Raw genomic sequence first — 20,178 nt, forward strand, 5'->3', positions numbered from 1 at the left:
TCCATATGCCATCCATCTTGCACACTTGCAGGATTCTTTTTCCCCCCACCATGTATATGTATGCATTTGAACTAGACTGTGATGTTTCTCTATGTCATATATGTGTGTGGGGATAATGCATAATGGCTATCTTTTGAGAGCTGAATACCACAAAATTTCATTTTAATGCATGCATTAGTGTACATTTAAAGTGACAACGTTTTTATTGTTTTCTATTCTAAAATAGCTACTTATTTTAACATTTCTTTTTATGTGAAGTCAGTCTTTTGTTTATTTGCTTAATGTATTTAGTTGCTCTAAAATTGCAGTACTGCTGGCATTGTTTTTTTTAGTTGGGCAGTTTAAAACATGCCTGGACAAATTGTAAGATATTGTGATAGAACGATGAAGGCTGAAATATTCAAGTTTCCACCCTTTAGAACAGAAGGTGCTATATTAATGAGACGCCAATGTCATAGATAAACTCCCGCATTTTAAAAAAGAAACCTGGCAACACTTTACCAGGCAAGGCTTTTAATGTTGTTTTAAATGATAGTTTTTAAAAAAATGTATGTCAGCCATATGCTACCCTAGTGCAAAGTTAATAAAGTATGCCACCAAGTGACATGATATTCAGATTATATCTTATGTGTAATACTGACATTTAAAACTAGACAAGTGTGATCATTAGCATGCCAGCATTCCAAAGTTAAAGATGCATTTTGAAGGGACAATAGAATGTTTGTATTCTTTCAGACGAACTTTTAAAATTGGGTGTTCTATTTAAAATTATTTCAAGTCGGTAGTATAGCTTTATGGTATACTAACCTGAACTATTGTTATATTACTGTTGGATGAACCCTCTATCATTATTCCAGAAAATTGATTTCCCATGACTGAGTTGGATTCAATTACATATTACAGTATTCCCTCTAATGGATAGCACAGTAGAGAATGTAGTAAAAACTGATAAAATATTTGATTTGAAGAAATAAATATTTTAAAATAATTTAAAACACAAACTATTATGAGTCACATGGAATATTAATTACTAAATAAAAATGAAAAACTAGCATGACTTTCTTAGCATGGCTTTCTAGAAGAGGACATACAGTAAGCCCAGACCACTTTTGGTGGCCAAAAGACTACAAATCAAAAAGTCTCTGCTTTGATTTTCATCTTCGTTATATATTCACTTGAACAGTCTCAGGTAAGTCATTCTCCTGCCTTTCACCATGAGGGATAATAATGCTGACAGGCTTATATTAGTACTATTAGGAATATCAGTGGATAGTATACCGTATGTTTATTATTCACTATATAAAGTTTCCTACTATTTTAATAATAGTATTGTGCCTGATTGGAAGGTGAAATGATTTAAAAGGGTAGGAAGGTATATACATCTTTATGATTTATGTATTTTTAAGAATCGTGTAAACCAGATTTGCCCTGTGATGTTTCTATAACATGTTGTTGTTAGTTGTGAAGTCATGTCCGACCTATCGCAACCCCATGGACAACGTTCCTCCAGGTCTTCCTGTCCTCTACCATCTCCCAGAGTCCAATTAAGCTGACACTGACTGTTTCAGTGACTCCATCCAGCCATCTCATTCTCTGTCATCCCCTTCTTCTTATGCCCGCAATCGTTCCCAGCATTAGGCTCTTCTCCAGTGAGTCCTTCCTTCTCATTAGGTGGCCAAAGTATTCTGCAATATAGTTGAATCTAAAATCTACTTCCTGTTGTCTACTGTGTATATCACATTAGTGTACTTGTTGGTTTACAAACAATACAAAAGTTTATATTCACATGTTTAATTGATAATCAATAATACAATGTCTTGATGAAAGCAGGAGTAAATTTTCAAGATGTTATGTTATTTCTAAGCACTTTTAGACTGCAATGATTCTGAGTTCACTTGAAAACTGAGGGATGCTGTTTCTTTTATATCTCTTGTATAAGTTTATATATTCAAAATTGCTGTTGCTATTAGCAAAGAGCCAGAAGTGTAATCTAATTCCTAAAATAAATATAAGGCAATTAACAAAATATCTTAAGCTTGAAAAACAGAAAAAATAGATACCGTATTAGGCTTATTTAAAACTTAACTTCTGGGGGATTCTTCAGTTTATTTCAGCTTGTATGTATTTATAATTCTTTCTCCATTTTTAAATGCATATGTGTTGCTGCCATTACCCTTTTATGAGCCCAAATTATATACAGCAAAATATACAGCAAAGTGAACAGAACACATGTTTATTGTATAATGCTTAGTTTTTCAACATTGAAATTTGATAAAATAAACACAAGAGGGAGCCATACAGTTCATAAACATATACAGTAAATATTCTTTGCTCTTTGAACACAGAGATTTTGGGTTGTGTCTGAAAAGGAAACCCAGCAGTTGCTGTTTTAACTTTCTCTGCATGTGGGGATATTTGTAGCTTTATGGAAGGAAGTCCTGCCTTATATTTTCATTGTGTGCACTTTAGTATATAAAAGCAGAGCTACAGCCGCCCAGTTGTGCCTATTTTCTGCCAGAGTAAAAAGAGAATGCAACAAAATATTGAATAATAGAAGCTCTTTCATATTTTTAATAACATATTTCCAGATCTATTGTTTTCTAATCCTAAGAATGACATCCTAGAAAATGACACACTGTAGCAAATTATAATACCAGTGTTGTCTGAATTACTGCAAAGAAGAGGAGGAGCAAGAATGTCAAAATGAAAAAAGCTAGAGGAATATTACATTCATCAATGTATAAATCATAAGAGAATGAACACTTTTTCAAGTGTTAGATTGAAGAAAGGAATGAAATGATAACAGTTCAGTAAAAGAGTAAACATGGGAAACGGGAGAACTAAATATGATACCTAAATTATAAATCCTCCATATAAAAACAGTAATATAGAATGGTGGACCATTGGATTGGAAGAATAGAATAGAATAGAATATAGGTAGTCCATGGCTTATGAACCTTTGTTTAGCAACTATTTGAAGATAAGACAACAGTGGAAATGTTGCTTATGGTTTACTGACAATTGCAGTATCCATGTGGTCATGTGGTCAGGATTCAGATGCTTGTAAACCTGTTTGTATTAATGTTGGTTGCAGTATCCTAACATAAGTGCAAGTAATTAGGAACCAGAGTTGAATTCAAAGCACTAAAGGTTTTTTACATGCTATCTATATACAAGACTCTATTTTGTTAATGGTCAAGCCAGATTGGTGCTAGATAAGGATCAATGGGAATTCACAATGGGGGTAGACTTGGTTCTTTTGTGGGAGTGCAGTGACTCCAAACTGATGATATATTTGACCCTGCCCTTTCCAACAGACCTCTGACAAGCAAAGTCAACTGAAGTCCATATCAGCAAAAGATATTACATAATTGGGTGTGACTTCCTTAATGATTGCCTTGCATAGCAACAAAAATTCTAATCACAATTAGTCAAAAACTACCTGTATGAGGAACAGCTGAAAGTATATCTTGAAAATGAGAAGTTTAATACTAATGAGAACTGTTTTACATTGTTCTAGAGACAGGGGTCCCCAACCACTGGTCCGTGGACTGACACCAATCTGCCAGACAGCCAGAAACCAAACAAGTGAGGCCCCATTTGCATGATGCAAACCTCTCTTCATGGAACCGGTCCCTGGAGCCCGAAGGGTTGGGGCCGCTGTTCTAGAGTGTAGAATTAGAACTGGAAGGTAGAAATTTAAGAGAAGGGAAATTTGTTTAAATATGGGTAAAAGGTCCTAATGGTTACAGCTATTTAGTGATGAAAACAGACTCCTTAAGAAAGTGATTGAAACTTCTGTTAAGTAGCAGAAACATAGATCAGAAAACACTGGGGCATTTTTAAGCTACCAGAGATGTTTTAAATTTGCTGTTTACTATGTAGTGGCAGGAGTATATTGACTCTTGTAGGGTGCAGATGTAGTCAATCATTGGCATATTCACAGAGACTGTTGGGGAGGTTGGAATTTTAAGCACAATGTTAAAAGAAAAGTTAGATGAGTGAATTTTGCTAAAATCTCTGCTTCTTTGATTTTGCCAGAGGATCCCGCATTTGTTTGACAGTGAATTTTCTCCGTGCCAAAAATTTTAAATATATTTTGTTAAGCTTTTTATTGGATTTTGTATTTCATGGTGCATTCCCAACCTCATCTGTTAAGTCCCTTTTCTGTATCAGTAGGAAAGTTCATTGGTTGAATAAGAATTTTCCATTTTGAAAATCATAAAACTTGTCATTTGGGAAACCATTATTTTCTGTATTTTGGACCCTGCTTGCCAACATAACTACTTTTAATTTATTTTTGATGCTCTTAATGACTTACAATTCCATTAAAATCATCTCCCTGAATACTTTGACTGAAAACCCTATGCTTCAAAGCTATATATGCCAATATTAGATGAAATTGTTTTTGCACATTTTTAAACCACACTGGGGAGAAATATTATGTTGACTACAAAACACTGAGGTCTATTGAGACTCTTCTTTAAAAGATGAGGTTTTTAACCCCTCTCCTGGCCATAGATTCCAGTGAGCTTTCAGTTTGGCAGCTAAAACAGAATAACAGTATATATTTCTCAGATTAAGTTGCATTCCAGACAGCAATTCTGTACACTGAGATGTAATCTGTAGTTCAAGATTCTGTGCCTCAATAGTTAATCATATTATTCCACAGATCGGCAGAGTGTATTGTTGGGATTTAATGTTTTTCTTCTTGGTGCAACAACAGTTATGAATGTTCAATAAAAATAAAGCACATAATCTGGAGTGAAATAATAAAAGATGCATATTTTGAGCACTTAAACTGCTTAAGGGACTTACTTTTTTAGAAATTAGTAATTTAACTAAATTAGAAATGAGTTGTCTTCTACACTTTTGGCCTAAACAATCTGACTTGATGCAGCAAGTGCTTGTCATAATAAAAAATAACTACAAGTTCCACTCTATTTCACTCTTAACTGGAGCACTGTCACTGTTTTGTTTTAATAGTGGTAACCTTAAACAGTTTAAACGTTTTAGCCTACCCATGACAATTCACACATTGCTGTCATGCCAAAAAGCGTGTAAATTATCGAGCAACATTCACTAATAATTTCATTGGCTTTTAAAATATGCTTGAATGAAAAGTTTCCTGAGCATGCTAATAGAAAAATCAAGAGGAATGAACCAAAGTAGTGATGCTGATTGTGTCCAGAATTTCCTGTCCAGTTGGAAAATTGAGAATGACTCTGTATTGAAGTAAATTGCAGTTCTTTTGAAGAGGCATAAAGTGATCTTGGGAAATTTCTTGATGTCTATTGGACAATAAACTCTCACTAGCATAGCCCTACCAGGAAATTTCCTAACATTTTGCTGAAATATTGCACATCAAAGAATGGACAAATTTAAAACTAAATCAACTATCTTTGGTCAAGTAAAGAAACAGCAACATTGTTTGGCACATCTGGCACCTCTGTTCTGCCAGCTTGCTTTGATTGCCAGTATGCTTCCAGGTTTACTTCATGGTGCTGGTAGTTACATTTAGAGTGTTTTATGCTTGGATTCAGATTACTTCAGGGATGTCTCTGGTTGTCTGTTCCTGCTCTGTTACTTCCTTGCAGGTGAGGTATATTCTTGGTGCCAATGTCAGCCGGGTTTTCTGTCGTGGCATTGAAATAAAGACAACTAATAGAAATGCCAGTATAAATGCAAGAATTTATGGTTAAGATGGGGAAAATGCCATAATTGAAGTGTTCCATCTAACAAAATATTTTTCTTTGTTGACATATAAATGTTTAAAGTACTTAGGCAACTGCATATAGATAATAATTGTCTTTGAGCATGTGAAGGACTATTATATAGAAGTTGAGGAAAAATTATTCAATTTTCAAAAATACAAAAAACCCAATAGGTTTTCCTTGGAAAGAGGAAGAATTTCCTAATGGTAAGAACTATTCAGCAGCTTGTCTCAGGACTTAGTGGATATTTTTTTTTTTGCAGGAAATAAACAGTAGGCTAGATAGTTTTCTTTTGGAGCATTATAATAATGGATTCTTGCATTGAGCAGAGAATTTGATTTCCCAGGTCCCTTCTAACTATATACATACCGTATATACTCGAGTATAAGCCGAGTTTTTCAGCCCCAAAAATGGGCTGAAAACCCCAACCTTGGCTTATACTCGAGTCACCACAAGAGGGCGCCGAATCACCATAAGAGGGTGCCCCGCCAGCAAGCTAAACGGGGAGGACAGCGACGGCATGAACTCTCTCCAGGCTTTAGAAGCCTCCAGCCGGAGAGAGAAGCAGATTTAAGGAGGAGAAGGAGGAGGAAGGCAGCTCTTTCCTTTCCTCCTCCTCCCACTCAGCTGTGGGCTATTCTGGCTCTCCACTTCCTCCTTTCCCTGTTGCCGTCCCAAGTGGATCTCTTTAGTAAATCTACTGCCCTGCACAACACATGGGGTAATAAAGGGAGACGAGGAGGAGGGAGGATCAGGGGTGGGAGATCAAGCCAACGAGCCAGCCAGCCAGCTAAAGGGGGGGGGGGGGGAAACAGCATGAATTCTCTCCAGGCTTCTAAAAACTCAAGTTTAAAGAGCCCTGGGTTAGGGTTAGAAATGCAAGAGTCTTCAAACATGGAAAAATTAGGGCTTGTGGACTTCAACTCCTACTCCTGAAGTAGCATGGCTGGTGCAGGAATTCTGGGAGTTGAAGTCCACTAGTCTTAAAACTGTCAAGTTTAAAGAGCCCTGGGTTAGGGTTAGAAATGCAAGAGTCTTCAAACCTGGAAAAATTAGGGCTTGTGGATTTCAACTCCTACTCCTGAAGTAGCATGGCTGGTGCAGGAATTCTGGGGGTTGAAGTCCACTAGTCTTAAAACTGTCAAGTTTAAAGAGCCCTGGGTTAGGGTTAGAAATGCAAGACTCTTCAAACCTGGAAAGATTAGGGCTTGTGGACTTCAACTCCTACTCCTGAAGTAGCATGGCTGGTGCAGGAATTCTGGGAGTTGAAGTCCACTAGTCTTAAAACTGTCAAGTTTAAAGACCCCTGGGTTAGGGTTAGAAATGCAAGTCTTCAAACCTGGAAAGATTAAGGCTTGTGGACTTCAACTCCCACTCCTGAGGTAGCATGGCTGGTGCAGGAATTCTGGGAGTTGAAGTCCACTAGTCTTAAAACTTGTCAAGTTTAAAGACCCCTGGGTTAGGTTTAGAAATAGGCTTTAGCTTGGTTGCTGATTGAGCTACATTTTTTACTTTTTAATTTATTGTTATTACCAGATTGCTTTCATTTACCCTCTTTTAAATTTACAGAGCTAATTTTGGTTTTCTTTAAAATAAATATTCTAAAACATTTAATCTACTGATGTCTCAATTAATGTAATTTTATTGATTTCCATTTTTATAAGTTACCAGTAGCCACTGCATTTCCTAACCTCGGCTTATACTCGGGTCAATAAGTTTTCCCAGGTTTGTGTGGCAAAAACTGGTGCCTCGGTTTATACTCGGGTCAGCTTATACTCGAGTATATACGGTTTATTGTGTGATTTTGCCTTGCTGTTTGTGTGTGTGTGTGTGAATGTCACATGCACACTGTTGTGATTGTGCGAGGCACTAGGATCAAATTCCCATTAATAACAGAAAAATTGGACTTTGCTGCTTAATTATAATCTGAATATTATGTTAAGCATATAGGTGAGCCCATTTTCCAGACAACTGAAAAAAATGGAATATCCATTTTGAAAACATTACTTGTCATATTGAGAAAAAGCTTTTTTGAACTCTGTGGATTCTCCACTGCTTCTGGAAGGAGAGTCCAGGATGGGTTAACCCTCAATGCTATTGGTAGAGACTGAGTTATAAATTAATAAATTAACATGTTAATTAGGCACCGCCCCTTGCCTGCCCCCAAGGGCTCAGTTTCAAAAACTCAGTCTTTGGAGAGACACATGAGTTTATTGTGGAGAAAGTTTTTTAGAAATAAATTGATCAAATAATGTTTAAATTCTTTCCTTGACTAACCTGTTTTCTTTTGTCTTTCTTGTTTTTCAGGAAACACCATGACAGGACGGGGTCTTTGCCCTCCGTGGGCAACACCCCCATCATTTCCCCCGGGAAACCTCTTCCCTCAGCGGGTACAGTTTTATCAAGGGGGTTTGTCAGCCATGGGTCACTGGCCTCCGCGGCCAGACCCGGCTGCAGCCGAAGGTGAGGGGGTCCGTCCCCCTCACTGGGAGGCTGAAGGGGAGTCGTCCAGAGAGATCCTCCTCCCCACGAGTGGAAATAAGCGGCGAGGAAGCCGGGCGGCTCAGCGAGATGACAGCCGACGGCCATATGTTCGGCGGCAAGAAAAAAAGCCGCCGCCGAAGCCGCCGCCGCCGCCGCCGCCGCCGCAAGCGTATTGCCGGAGAGGAATCTGCAATCGGCTAAATTGAAGCTTGCGCGCGCGCGCACTCGGGACAGGCTCCCGTAGGATCGGCGGCGAATTTTAAACACCCCCGTGCATAAGGGGGAGAAAAAAACGCGGCGGCAGGCCTCACTGTGGCTCGGGGACCTCAGGTTCTTCCTGACAGCCAGTTCGCCTTGTAAAGGCAGGGGCGATGTGTATTACCGCCCTATTTAATCGCGGCCGCCATTTTGAGTCTGGTACCTAACGGCTGCGCCCGTTTTAGGCGGGAAAACCTCCCCCCCCTACGTCCTTGGGGCCTACAGGGACTGACAGCGGCGCGTAATATCGCCTGAGGGGGTGGAGCGATGAGCAAGGTCTCGTCAGCAGTAGGCAGCCATTTTTTGCTACGCATTTCGTGGAAGAGCTTCGTGTTTATCATAGACACCAGCACTTGGCTGTCTCTTTTATTCATTGATCGGTATCGTGAGTACCATGGATCAATTACCAGTTGGTGGGGAGCAAGCAACCACCTCAGCCCCCCTCCCCAAGGCTAAGGACAAGGGGAAATCTAAGCCCAAGTCTTCTCAGGGCCCATCCACTTCAGCATTCAGGGAGGCTGAAAAACGTATTCTGGCGTTGGAGCAACGTTTGGAGTCAGCTCTACACGCTCCTTCCCTAGCCTCTGGAAGGTCTCCAAGCCCTGCACCATTACCAGGGCACTTGACTCCCAATTCTGTGGCTCCAGAGGGTTTCCTACCGGGAAGGGATTGGTCCCCAGATCGCCAGGCCATTCAGCAGGCTCATCATCCCCTGAGTGGGCCAAGTTCTGCACCTTTATCCAGGCCTCTGTGGGGTTTTTCACCCCAAGCCAAGGCAGGGCCTTCAGCTACATTCACCCCTACTGCTGCTGGGCTCAGATCTCAGCCTAGTGCTTGGCAGGACTTGTCACCAGCTGTCCAAGAATTGGTGAATAATGCCTATTCACAAGGCATAGCAACAGGGGTGCAGCAATGTCATCAACAGCCAGATCAATCTCAAAAACGGAATTTGTGGTCTGCACCGCCCCTTTCAGGTATGGGGTTATCAGAGGAACCATCCTGGCAGGAGGGTAGTGAAAAGGACTACGACTTCTCTGACGATGAGACTTTACCTGAGCAACCAACTGTTCCAGGCCTCTTTAAGCCCGCCTTGTTTCGCACACTGTTACACAAGGCCAAACAAGCGGTGGACCTGCCGGGGATTGCAAAGCCCGCAGAGACACCCAGATCAACTACACTGCTCAAAGAACCTCAGCCTGAAACAGACCACATTCCGGCATCAGATATTTTTATTCAAAACGCAAAAAGGCCATGGCAACATCCAGCGGCTGCTCAAGGCCCTTCAATGCTGGAACGCAAGCTGTATGCATTTGATGAAGAGGTGGAGACTCTTCTTCAGTTTCCCCCAATTGATCATCCAGTGGTAACTCTGGTGTCAAATGCCATGGTTCCAGCTGAATCGGGGGACAATTTGAAGCCGGAGGACAGGAAGGCAGAGATCCTCATAAGAAAATCACATTCCATGTCCGGCTGGGCATTTCGGGCAGCGGCCGCTGCTTCTTTTTTTTTTCAATCGAGCGTCCATCGTTTGGATTGAGGAAATGATGTCCCGCCTTGGACCGGAGGATGGCAGGATGCGGCAGGACTTAAGTAAACTGTTGGCCGCAGCGGAGTTTTCGGCGGATGCCACTCTCCACTCTGCCAAATTTTCAGCAAGGGGGATGTCCACCAACTTGTCCTCAAGACGTTTATTGTGGCTTAGAAGCTGGCCAGCTGACACTAAGTCGAAGTGGCGCCTGGCTTCTTCTCCCTTCCGCGGAGCTGATCTGTTTGGAGAAGTTCTCGATAAGGTCCTTGTCGAGGATAAGGACAAACGGAAGGTCCTGCCCAGGTCCAACAGACGGCAGGACAGGAGGTCTACGCCTTACAACAGGAGGCAGTCCTTTCGCTGGGACAACTCTTCCGGAACAGGTCAGACCCAGAGGCCATATTCTCAGGGACGTTTCACCCCAGCCTCTTCCTTTCGGAATGACCGGGCCGGCTTCCAGGATAGGACCAGAGGCTATCAACAGGCTCGACGCCCTTTTAGAGGTACAAGCCAGAGAGGCTTTAAGCGCCCCAAATGACTTCGCCAGCGATCAACCGCTAGGGGGGAAGCTTCGCCTCTACAGTGCCTACTGGCGTGCCACTTCCTCGGACAGGTGGGCAATAGCTACGGTGTCTGGAGGCCTAAGGTTGGAGTTCCTTCAGCCCCCACCCAACCGTTTCCTCCAGTGTCCGACACCAAGGAATACAACCAAAAAGAGGGAACTGTTTCAAGAAATACAACATCTGTTGCATATTCACGCTATAGAGCCGGTTCCACAGCACGCCAGGGGGACCGGTTTCTATTCCATGATCTTCACAGTTCCAAAGTCGTCGGGAGGTTGCCGTTTGATCCTGAATTTGAAGCAGTTAAATCTGTACATTCTGTACAGAAAATTCAGGATGCATTCGTTGCAAACCATCCTAGCGGCAGTCCGCCCCCAGGACCTTTTAACATCACTGGACCTGAAGGAGGCGTACCTGCATGTGCCAATTTACCCACCTCACCGAAGGTTTCTGCGTTTCTGCGTCGAAGGCGTCCATTATCAGTACAAGGCCATGCCATTCGGCCTCTCATCGGCGCCCAGAACCTTCACCAAACTGTTGGATGTCATCACGGCGAGCCTACGTGCACAATCGGTGCGCCTGATGGCCTATTTGGACGATATTGTGATCCTGTCCAAATCTCAGGCCCAGGCCCAGCAGGATCTCGCCCTAACGATGAGGACCTTGACGGAGCACGGCTTTACCATCAATGTGCCCAAGAGCCAGTTGATTCCATCTACCACGCTCCTACATCTGGGCTCCATCATCGACACGACCTCATGTACAGTGTACCTTTCCCGAGACAGGCGGAAGAACATCATTTCGCTCATTTCCTCCCTTCAGAGGGACAGGAAGTCGTCCATGGCCTTCTTGTCCAAGGTTCTAGGCACTCTGGTCTCCTGCATAGGGATCATCCCATGGGCCAGACACCACATCAGAAGCCTTCAATGGTTTCTACTACCGGCACAGAAGGTCAGGACAAGTCATTCCAATGTGCGAGTCCGCCTGCCAAGGGATGTCAAAGATTCCCTGGCATGGTGGGCCTCCCCAGCCTTGTACCGAGGGCTGTCGTTTCGCACTCACGACTTACTCACACTGACGACGGATGCCAGCTTATCGGGTTGGGGAGCGCATATCGGTCAACAATGCGCACAAGGACTATGGTCCCCGGAGGACCTCAACCCGGTGAACATCAATCTTTTAGAACTAAGGGCAGTCTTTCTGGCACTCCAGCACTTCACCCTTCTAGTACAGAACAAGCATGTACTAGTCTTGACGGACAATGTCGCGACCAAAGCCTACCTCAACCATCAGGGGGGTACCAGGTCACGACGCCTCATGCAGGAGGCTTCAGCCCTCTTCACCTGGGCCGAGAGGAATCTGCAATCGTTATCAGCAGAGCATATCGCAGGAGTGGACAACACTCAGGCCGATTGGCTGAGCAGAACCACGCTCGACCCAACGGAATGGAAGCTGGACTCGCAACTGTTCCAGTTGATCACGGAGCGCTTCGGCATGCCTCTGGTGGACATGTTCGCAACGCACAACAATGCGCAACTCCCCAGATACTATACCCGCTACCCCTCGCACAATGCGGAGGGGGTCGATGCCTTAGTCTCCAGTTGGCCACAGGGTCTCCTCTATGCCTACCCGCCGACAAAGATTCTGCAAAGGGTCGTCAACAAGATTTTGCAGGAGAAGGCAGAAGTGATTCTGGTGGCCCCGTACTGGCCGCGCAGACCGTGGTTTTCGGACCTAGTGTCCCTCTCAGTCTCCCCGCCATGGAGGATTCCGGACACAAGAATATCTCTCAGCCAAGGATCAGTTCAACATCCGGAACCCCAGTGGTTCCAGTTGACCGTCTGGAGATTGAGCGGGGCAGATTGAGAGAACATAACTTGCCTGATGACATTATTTCAACAATGCAGGCAGCTAGGAGGCCATCTACCTCAAGAATATACCAGGCTACCTGGTCGGCCTTCTGTAAATTCTGTCAGGAGAACAGCATGGACTTGGAGTCTGCTTCAGTGTTACAGGTATTGGGGTTTCTCCAGGCAGGTCTGAAGCGGGGTTTAGCTCCGAATACCCTCAGGAGGCAGGTCGCAGCTCTGTCAACTGTTATTAGAACGGGAGAGTTTAGGTCCTTATCTTTCCATCCTTGGATAAAGGACTTTCTTAAAGGTGCTGCGAATACTAATCCCCCAACAATTCATCGCTTCCCATCATGGGACCTTTCGTTAGTGCTAAAGGCATTGACCGGTCCACCTTTTGAACCATTAAGGTCCATAGCACTTAGGCTCCTTACTATTAAAACGGCCTTCTTGGTCGCGATTACATCGGCTAGACGAGTTTCGGACATATCAGCCCTCTCCATACGTCCCGATCTTTGTATATTTTACCCTGACAGACTGGTTTTAAGGCTAGATCCAACATTTATACCTAAAATCAATTCCCTGTTTCACAGGAAACAAGAGATAGTGTTACCTGACTTTTGTACGCATGGGAACCATCCGTTAGAACTCCGGTGGCACAAACTGGATGTCAGGAGAGCGGTCAAGATATATATTAGAAGGACAGAGTCCTTTAGACGGTCTGAAAGGTTGTTCATCTCTTTCTCACAGACTAAATCGGGGCTTGGGGTTTCTCCCAGGTCAATCAGTCGTTGGATCCGAGAGTGTATTGCTGAGGCTTACGGAACTACCCCTCACACTCTCCCTCAAGGGATTACTGCTCATTCCACTCGCAGCGCGGCCACATCAGCAGCCTGGAGGACGCAGGCTTCGGCCGAGGACATATGCCGGGCAGCAACGTGGACTGCTCCCTCTACATTTATCCGGCATTATAAACTGGACATGTACGCCTCAGCTGAGGCTTCGTTTGGGAGAAGGGTTTTGCAGAGGGTTTGTTCTTCTACTGTTGATCCCTGAATCTGCACTCTCCCACCCTTGGACTAGAACTGGGGTATATCCCATCCTGGACTCTCCTTCCAGAAGCAGTGGAGAAGAACCGTTGTACCTACCTGAACGGTCTTCTCGATGCTCTGGAAGGAGAGTCCAGACCCGCCCAAGTAATCGTTTGATTCAAGGGATTGGGTTTACGGTTTTTAGCTGGTTGTGTTTGTTAAGGGTTCAATAAAATTGTGTTGAATTATAATGACTTCGTTTTTTGAAACTGAGCCCTTGGGGGCAGGCAAGGGGCGGTGCCTAATTAACATGTTAATTTATTAATTTATAACTCAGTCTCTACCAATAGCATTGAGGGTTAACCCATCCTGGACTCTCCTTCCAGAGCATCGAGAAGACCGTTCAGGTAGGTACAACGGTTCTTTCTGAATAATTGCATATGTACTGCATATGCGAGAATCTTGGTTCATCATTTTTTATTATCCTATGAGATTTAAATAGCTTGTTTCCAAAACAGTTTTATTTATAAATAGCCATTTAAATATAGTTTTACTGCTGCTCTGCAACATTATAGCGTGTGCTTATTAGCTAAACAATTGCCATAATATTTTTACTGTCATGTTTTAAAAAGGTAGCATAATTTTATCATGTATTTAGAATTTTCTGAAATAAAATGAGCATATTATTTCTTAAACTAAGACTATATAAACTTAATATGAGTTTTGCCATTTATCAACAGGTTGCTTCATTTGAATAAGTGTCTATCTCCTTTTGATCAATCTGAAAAATTTGCATGCTATGCAGCAGCCATTTTCTATACTTTATTAAATATCTGTCAATTATAAATATCAAGGTTTAACATTAATGTCAAGATAGTACATCAAAAATTCATGGAATATGTGACTTTTTCCAAGGGTATTTAATACTTAATGCATTTGTGTCATTTTTCTTTCTAGATATATTGACAGATTTTATTACGAGTTTGTTAGGGAGCTTTCATTTTTACAGAAGGACTGTGAAGTGAAACTGCATGCTAAATCAATTTTTTAAAATCTGAGTATTTTTCTCTTGATCATTTCAGCTGAGATATGCTAACGCATGTTAAAAATACTGCATTTTCAAAAATACAAAATAAATTTGCTGTGAGACTGTATAATTTTGTATTAGGAGTATTTTCTGTGATGTATTAGGAGAAAGATAAGATTGTTAGAAAAGTAGTCCCTCGCTATACCGCGCTTCACCTACTGCGGCTTCACTTCATTGCGGGTTTCTGAGGAAGTTGATCGGCAGATTTAAACAGCCCGCCGAACTCGATCGGCAGGTTTTTCAAAAAATATATATATATCTAAAATTGTAAATACAGTACTGTATTTAAATACTGTATCTAAAATAAATACTGTGTTGGAAGGGTTTATAAACACTTAAAACAATGAAAACTTACCAAACAATTACAATATAAATACTTAAATAAGTACTATCAGTCGATAAATTCCCCATCGCGGATTTCACCTATCGCGGCCAGGTCTGGAACATAACACCAGCGATAGGTGAGGGACTACTGTACCTCTCTGGCGATTCTCAGAAAAAATGCAGAAGGCTTTAAAAATTATTGTATTAATCTATGGAACTTTATTGTCTCTATATTTGATGTGTCGTATACTATTTAATTAAACAACAGTTGTCTTAAAATGTAATATTGGACATATACACTTCATTAGTACAGTTTTAGATTTGGTGAGTGGACAAATATAAATATTATAAATCATAATTATATTTCTCACTTATTTTCTGGAATCGAAATAAATCTTACTGAGATATAGCTTTGCCCTAAAAGTAATTTAAAATTATATTCAAAATATGGTTTGCATTCTGATCTGGATGACCACTCTTGTTATCTATAGAATCAAGTACAGTGGTACCTCGGTACTCGAACGCTTTGGTTCTCGTACATTTCAGATAACGAACAAAATTTTCAGCAAAAATTTGCTTCGGTATCTGAACAAAAATTCAGATACCGAACAGCCAGAGAAAATTTTGTTCATTATCCGGCAGCTTCGGGGGGGCTGAGGAGCTCTATAAGAGCTCCAAGCTGCAGGAAGGGTGGGGGCTGCTGCAATTCCGGCAGCTTAAAGGGGCTGAGGAGCTCTATAAGAGCTCCAAGCTGCAGGAAGGGTGGGGGCTGCTTCAATCCCACTCCTTTCTGCTCCTTTCCTCTCCTCAATGCCTCCTCTTATTACCTGTAAGCAGCTGCAAAACTTTCTCCCTCCCGTCGGCTGCAACGGCTTCCCTTCGAGGAACAACAGCCATCCACTCCAGCAGCTTCCCTTCATTACGTGACGTTCCCGGCGCTGTTGTGCCTCGAAGGGAAGCCGTTGCAGCTGACGGGAGGGAGAAAGTTTTCCTGCAGCTTGGAGTACCGAATTTATTTATCCCATTGGAAATAAAGAAAATAGATTTAATTGGTTCCCAGCGAATTAACAGGGGCTGGGAACCAATTAAATCCATTTCCATTATTTCCTATGGGATAAATAAATTCGGTACTCGACCAAATCGGTTCTCAACCACACTTCTGGAACGAATTGTGGTCGAGTACCGAGGTACCACTGTGCTGTGTTTTCCCAAAAATACGACCTACTCGGAAAGTAAATTCTAGCTTTATTTTTAAACGTGCACCCAATATAAGCCCTACCCCCTGAAATAAGCCCTAATTAAGACCCTGCCCACCCCAGGGTGCACAGATAAAAATTAAGCTAGAGTGGGAATGGGGGGGGGGAGCTGCCTATTACTTACCATCAGACAGTTGCAGCCAGACCTTGCACATCCCGACACCTGCTTTGCTGTCCCATTTCTTCTGCTGCTGGCAAGGTCAGCAAGGCTTTCATGAAAGCCTCTGCAGCTGATAACAGAGCCCTGGATTGATCTGGATTGATCTGAAAGCCTTGCTGGTTGCAGAAGTTCCCATAGGCCTCTGACAACGAAAAGAAGGTCGACATAAGTAAGTCAGGTGACTTGGTAGATGACATCCCCCCAAAATAAGACCTTGTGCATTTTTTGGTGGTAAAAAACAAAAATGGGGTTTTTTGGGGAAAACATGGGTATTTAATTAAATATGAAATCTTCTGATATTAATTGCTAGATTTCATTAGTTCCAGGAATGAAGATGATTCATTTGCTTCTCCCTCCTAGCAAGCTACAAAAGAAATATAAAAAGAACTGTATAAATGTATATAGTTTATATAAATTATAGTTAAACGTATTTATATAAATAAATTATATACATCTGAAAGGAACTATATAAGAAAATTCTTGGTGCAATCTACAGATCATAGAGTTCAAATTTTTGTATCTATAAATGTATCTTGACTGGATAGCACCCTACAATTGTTCAAGGACAATTACATCATTGGTAGCTAAATATAGCATGCACCTCTGGCCTACTGTAGCACCCAGTAAAATATTGGGTGCTGTATTCACTATTCTTCATGTTTGGCACTTCTCTAACCATGCTACTGGTTGAGATGAGCAATTGCACACTATTCCAGTACTCTGCTTAGGATAGTAACCACAACAGGCACAACTTGCCTTTTTTTCCCCTTTCTTGGATTTTGAATAACTTCAAAGGTTATACTGGTTCTTTGTGAAATTTGGGAACTTTTTGTTCTATGGATAGTGTTTTAACTTTAACATCTAGCCCCTTTTTAATATGTTTAAGATGTGAAATGGGACATTGTCAACAGGAAAGAAAATTCTGAGCAAATGTGGAGCCCTTGGTGCTCTCTGAGTTTTGTAGTTGGATAATAGAATAGAATTTTAAGGACCAAATGTGATTAGACACACAAGGAATTTGTCTCGGCGCATATGCTCTCAGTGTACATAAAAGAAAAGATAAGTTTATCAAGAATCATAAGATACAATACTTAATAGTCCTACAATCATACAGTAATTTGTGGGAATAGATGGATGATGGGAACGATGAGAAAATTAATAGTAGTGCAGGCAGTGAATAGTTTGACAGTGTTGGGGGAATTATTTGTTTAGCAGAGTAAAGGCGTTTGGGAAAGAACTGGTCTTGTGATTAGTTGTTCTGGTGTGCAGTGCTCTATAGTGTCATTTTGAGGGTAGAAGCAGTTTGTGTCTAGGATGTGAGGGGTCATTAAATATTTTCATGGCCCTCTTTTTGACTCCTGCAGTATACAGGTCCTCAATGGAAGGCAGGTTAGTAGCAATTGTTTTTTTCTGCAGTTCCAATTATCCTATGAAGTCTGTGTCTGTCTTGTTGGGTTGCAGAACCAAACCAGATAGTTATAGAGGTGCAGATGATAAGCAGCTCCTTGGGCAATTTGAGCTTCCTGTGTTGGCGCAAAAAGAACATTCTTTGTTGTGTTTTTTTAATGACATTTTTATCTTAGGTGTCCATTTTAGATATTGCTATATGATAGAACTTAGAAATTTGAAGGTCTCTATTGTTGATACTGTGTTGTCTAGTATTGTAAGAGGTGGAAGTATAGGCAGGTTTCTCCTAAAGTCTACCACAATTTCTGATTAGACAGATTCATGGAAGCCAAGTGTATCTGTGGTTATTGAAACGGATGTCCATGTGCCGCCTCTATGTTGGTTGAGCTAGGTAGGATTCCCTTGAGTACCATTTGTTGGGGGTCAAGGGAAAGGGAGGGTTTTGCCTTCTCTTTCTGCTTAAGATCCCCATGTACAATTGGTGGGCCACTGTGTGACACAGAATGCTGGACTTGATGGGCTTTGGCCTGATTCAGCATGGCTCTTCTTATGTTCTTTTAGAGGTCAATGCTTTTATATTCTATACAGTAAAGTTGTCTGATTAATTACCATTGCTGAAAATTTTCCTAGGAGAAAATTCGTCCTTTTGCTTTTTTAAGTCAAAAGTTTCTGATCCTGCCTTACATGCATCCTGTCAGTAGATGGAGACAGAGCCATGTTAGTCATCTGTCCTTCAGATAAATCCTGATATAATTGTTTATAGAAAATCTTTTCAATTGAAAGTTACAAAAAAGTAAATGTAATTGTGAGTTTGCCTATGTTGTAAACTCACTTTATCACATGTATAGCTTCATTAAAAAGCTTAAATTGTTAATTTAAAAAAAATGTTTGCTATTTTTAAAAGGTTAATGCTGTCTCATTTCCAGATTTGTGAATTGTTTTTCAATAAAACACCTGTTTTTTAAGAGGTTTTTAAATAGTATCTTAAGATTTTTCCTGTCGTTATAATTTTAACTAACTGATTATAGTTGTGTGTATGCCGTTACGTGGTTTTTATTGTTACATGATGTCGGGTTCATTCAGGAGTTCAAGACAGCATACATAATAATCCATTCTCTCTCTACTTTTATATAGTGGTAATAGCAATAATGTCAACATTATCGTCATCTTTTATTTTAGAGATGTCTTATAGTATCTTGAAAGTTTCATTCTAAATAGTGGTGTATACATCTTATTAAATAAAGTATTTAAGATTTTGACATTAACTAGCTCTTTATTAACAAGCAAACTGAACATGATTTTATCAAAAATTAATCTTCAAAATCTAGCTTTCCTTGTATTTATAGTATTTTTTTTGCACCTCATCCTATGTTTCGTTTTGATACACACACCCTCCCCCCCATATGATTGAACGAGCATTCTCGTTTACTTGGAGATAGCACTTCTAAAATTATACAGAGCTTGTTTGGTTGGTTTTGTGCCTCAACTTCTGATAACTGTCTGAAGAAGTTCTCAAAGTTTTCTTAGCATTATATTTGAAGTAACTTGCCATTTTCTTGTTTCAAGGGCTAGGGAATGTGACTGGCTCAATATTATATTGCTATTTAGAAGGAATAGAACTCATCCTGGTTTCTAGCCTTGGTGGCTTTAACCACCACAACTGATCTTAGCAATAATTATTTCTTAAAATAGCCAACAACTAAATAAATTTGCAGTGACATTTTCTGTGTAAAAGGAATACTGATTTGAAAAATAGTTGAGAGACAAGATTTTCAGAGCTAGTCCATCCACATAGCTAATTTTAAAGGGTTAGAGAGAATGGACACCTGGGACATAACACCCAATTGGCAGCCTTTTGTAATGTATAATTTGCCTAAAATTGTGCACTAAGCACAAGCTTTTGTTTTCTAATTGATTTACGGTTTGAGCCACTTTTACCTCATCCCCTACTGTCCTGCACACAGTGCCAGCAAGTACATTACTGTGAGAGATGATAAATTACCATGCACTTGTGATGCTAATGCATCAAGACTATAAAAAACACGCTGTGTTGAGCTTCTTGCTTTAACAATGTTGCAAAGATAGGTCTATACAAGTCTCATTTCCACTGATAGAAATAACTATTCATTCGATAATTTCTGAAGCCTGTAATTGGAATATTAATGGTATTTTTAACAGATCTTAATAACTCAAGAGGGGGAACATTTTTAAGTATTTGGTAAAATCCTATGATTTTTAATATTATATGTTTAAACTTATAAGATATGAAGAAGCTTTAATGGTGAAGATAGTGCTATCCTTCACCATTTGACTATAACAGTTTCAGCGTTTTTCATGTCTGATCTCTAAAATATATCTATCCTCTGAATTTAAAAAAATAGGATACAGAACAAGTAAAAGTACAGTAGTTTAAAATACATTTACTCCCACACAGTGTGACAAAGTTAAAAATTAAAACCCTGAGAGCAGAAAAGTTTTCATCAGTGGTTTGGAGATAGGAGTCTACCTTAAATTCT

The 20,178-nt window shown here is 40.9% G+C and overlaps 1 protein-coding gene across 1 annotated transcript in view; it reads left to right on the forward strand.

Moving 5' to 3' along the window:
• Positions 1 to 20,178, forward strand: part of SETD3 (SET domain containing 3, actin N3(tau)-histidine methyltransferase) — an 87,124-nt gene that overhangs the window by 22,747 nt on the left and 44,199 nt on the right. The gene's annotated exons all lie outside the window — the stretch shown is intronic.

Source organism: Erythrolamprus reginae, chromosome 1, assembly GCF_031021105.1.
Source record: "Erythrolamprus reginae isolate rEryReg1 chromosome 1, rEryReg1.hap1, whole genome shotgun sequence".
NCBI lineage: Eukaryota > Metazoa > Chordata > Lepidosauria > Squamata > Dipsadidae > Erythrolamprus > Erythrolamprus reginae.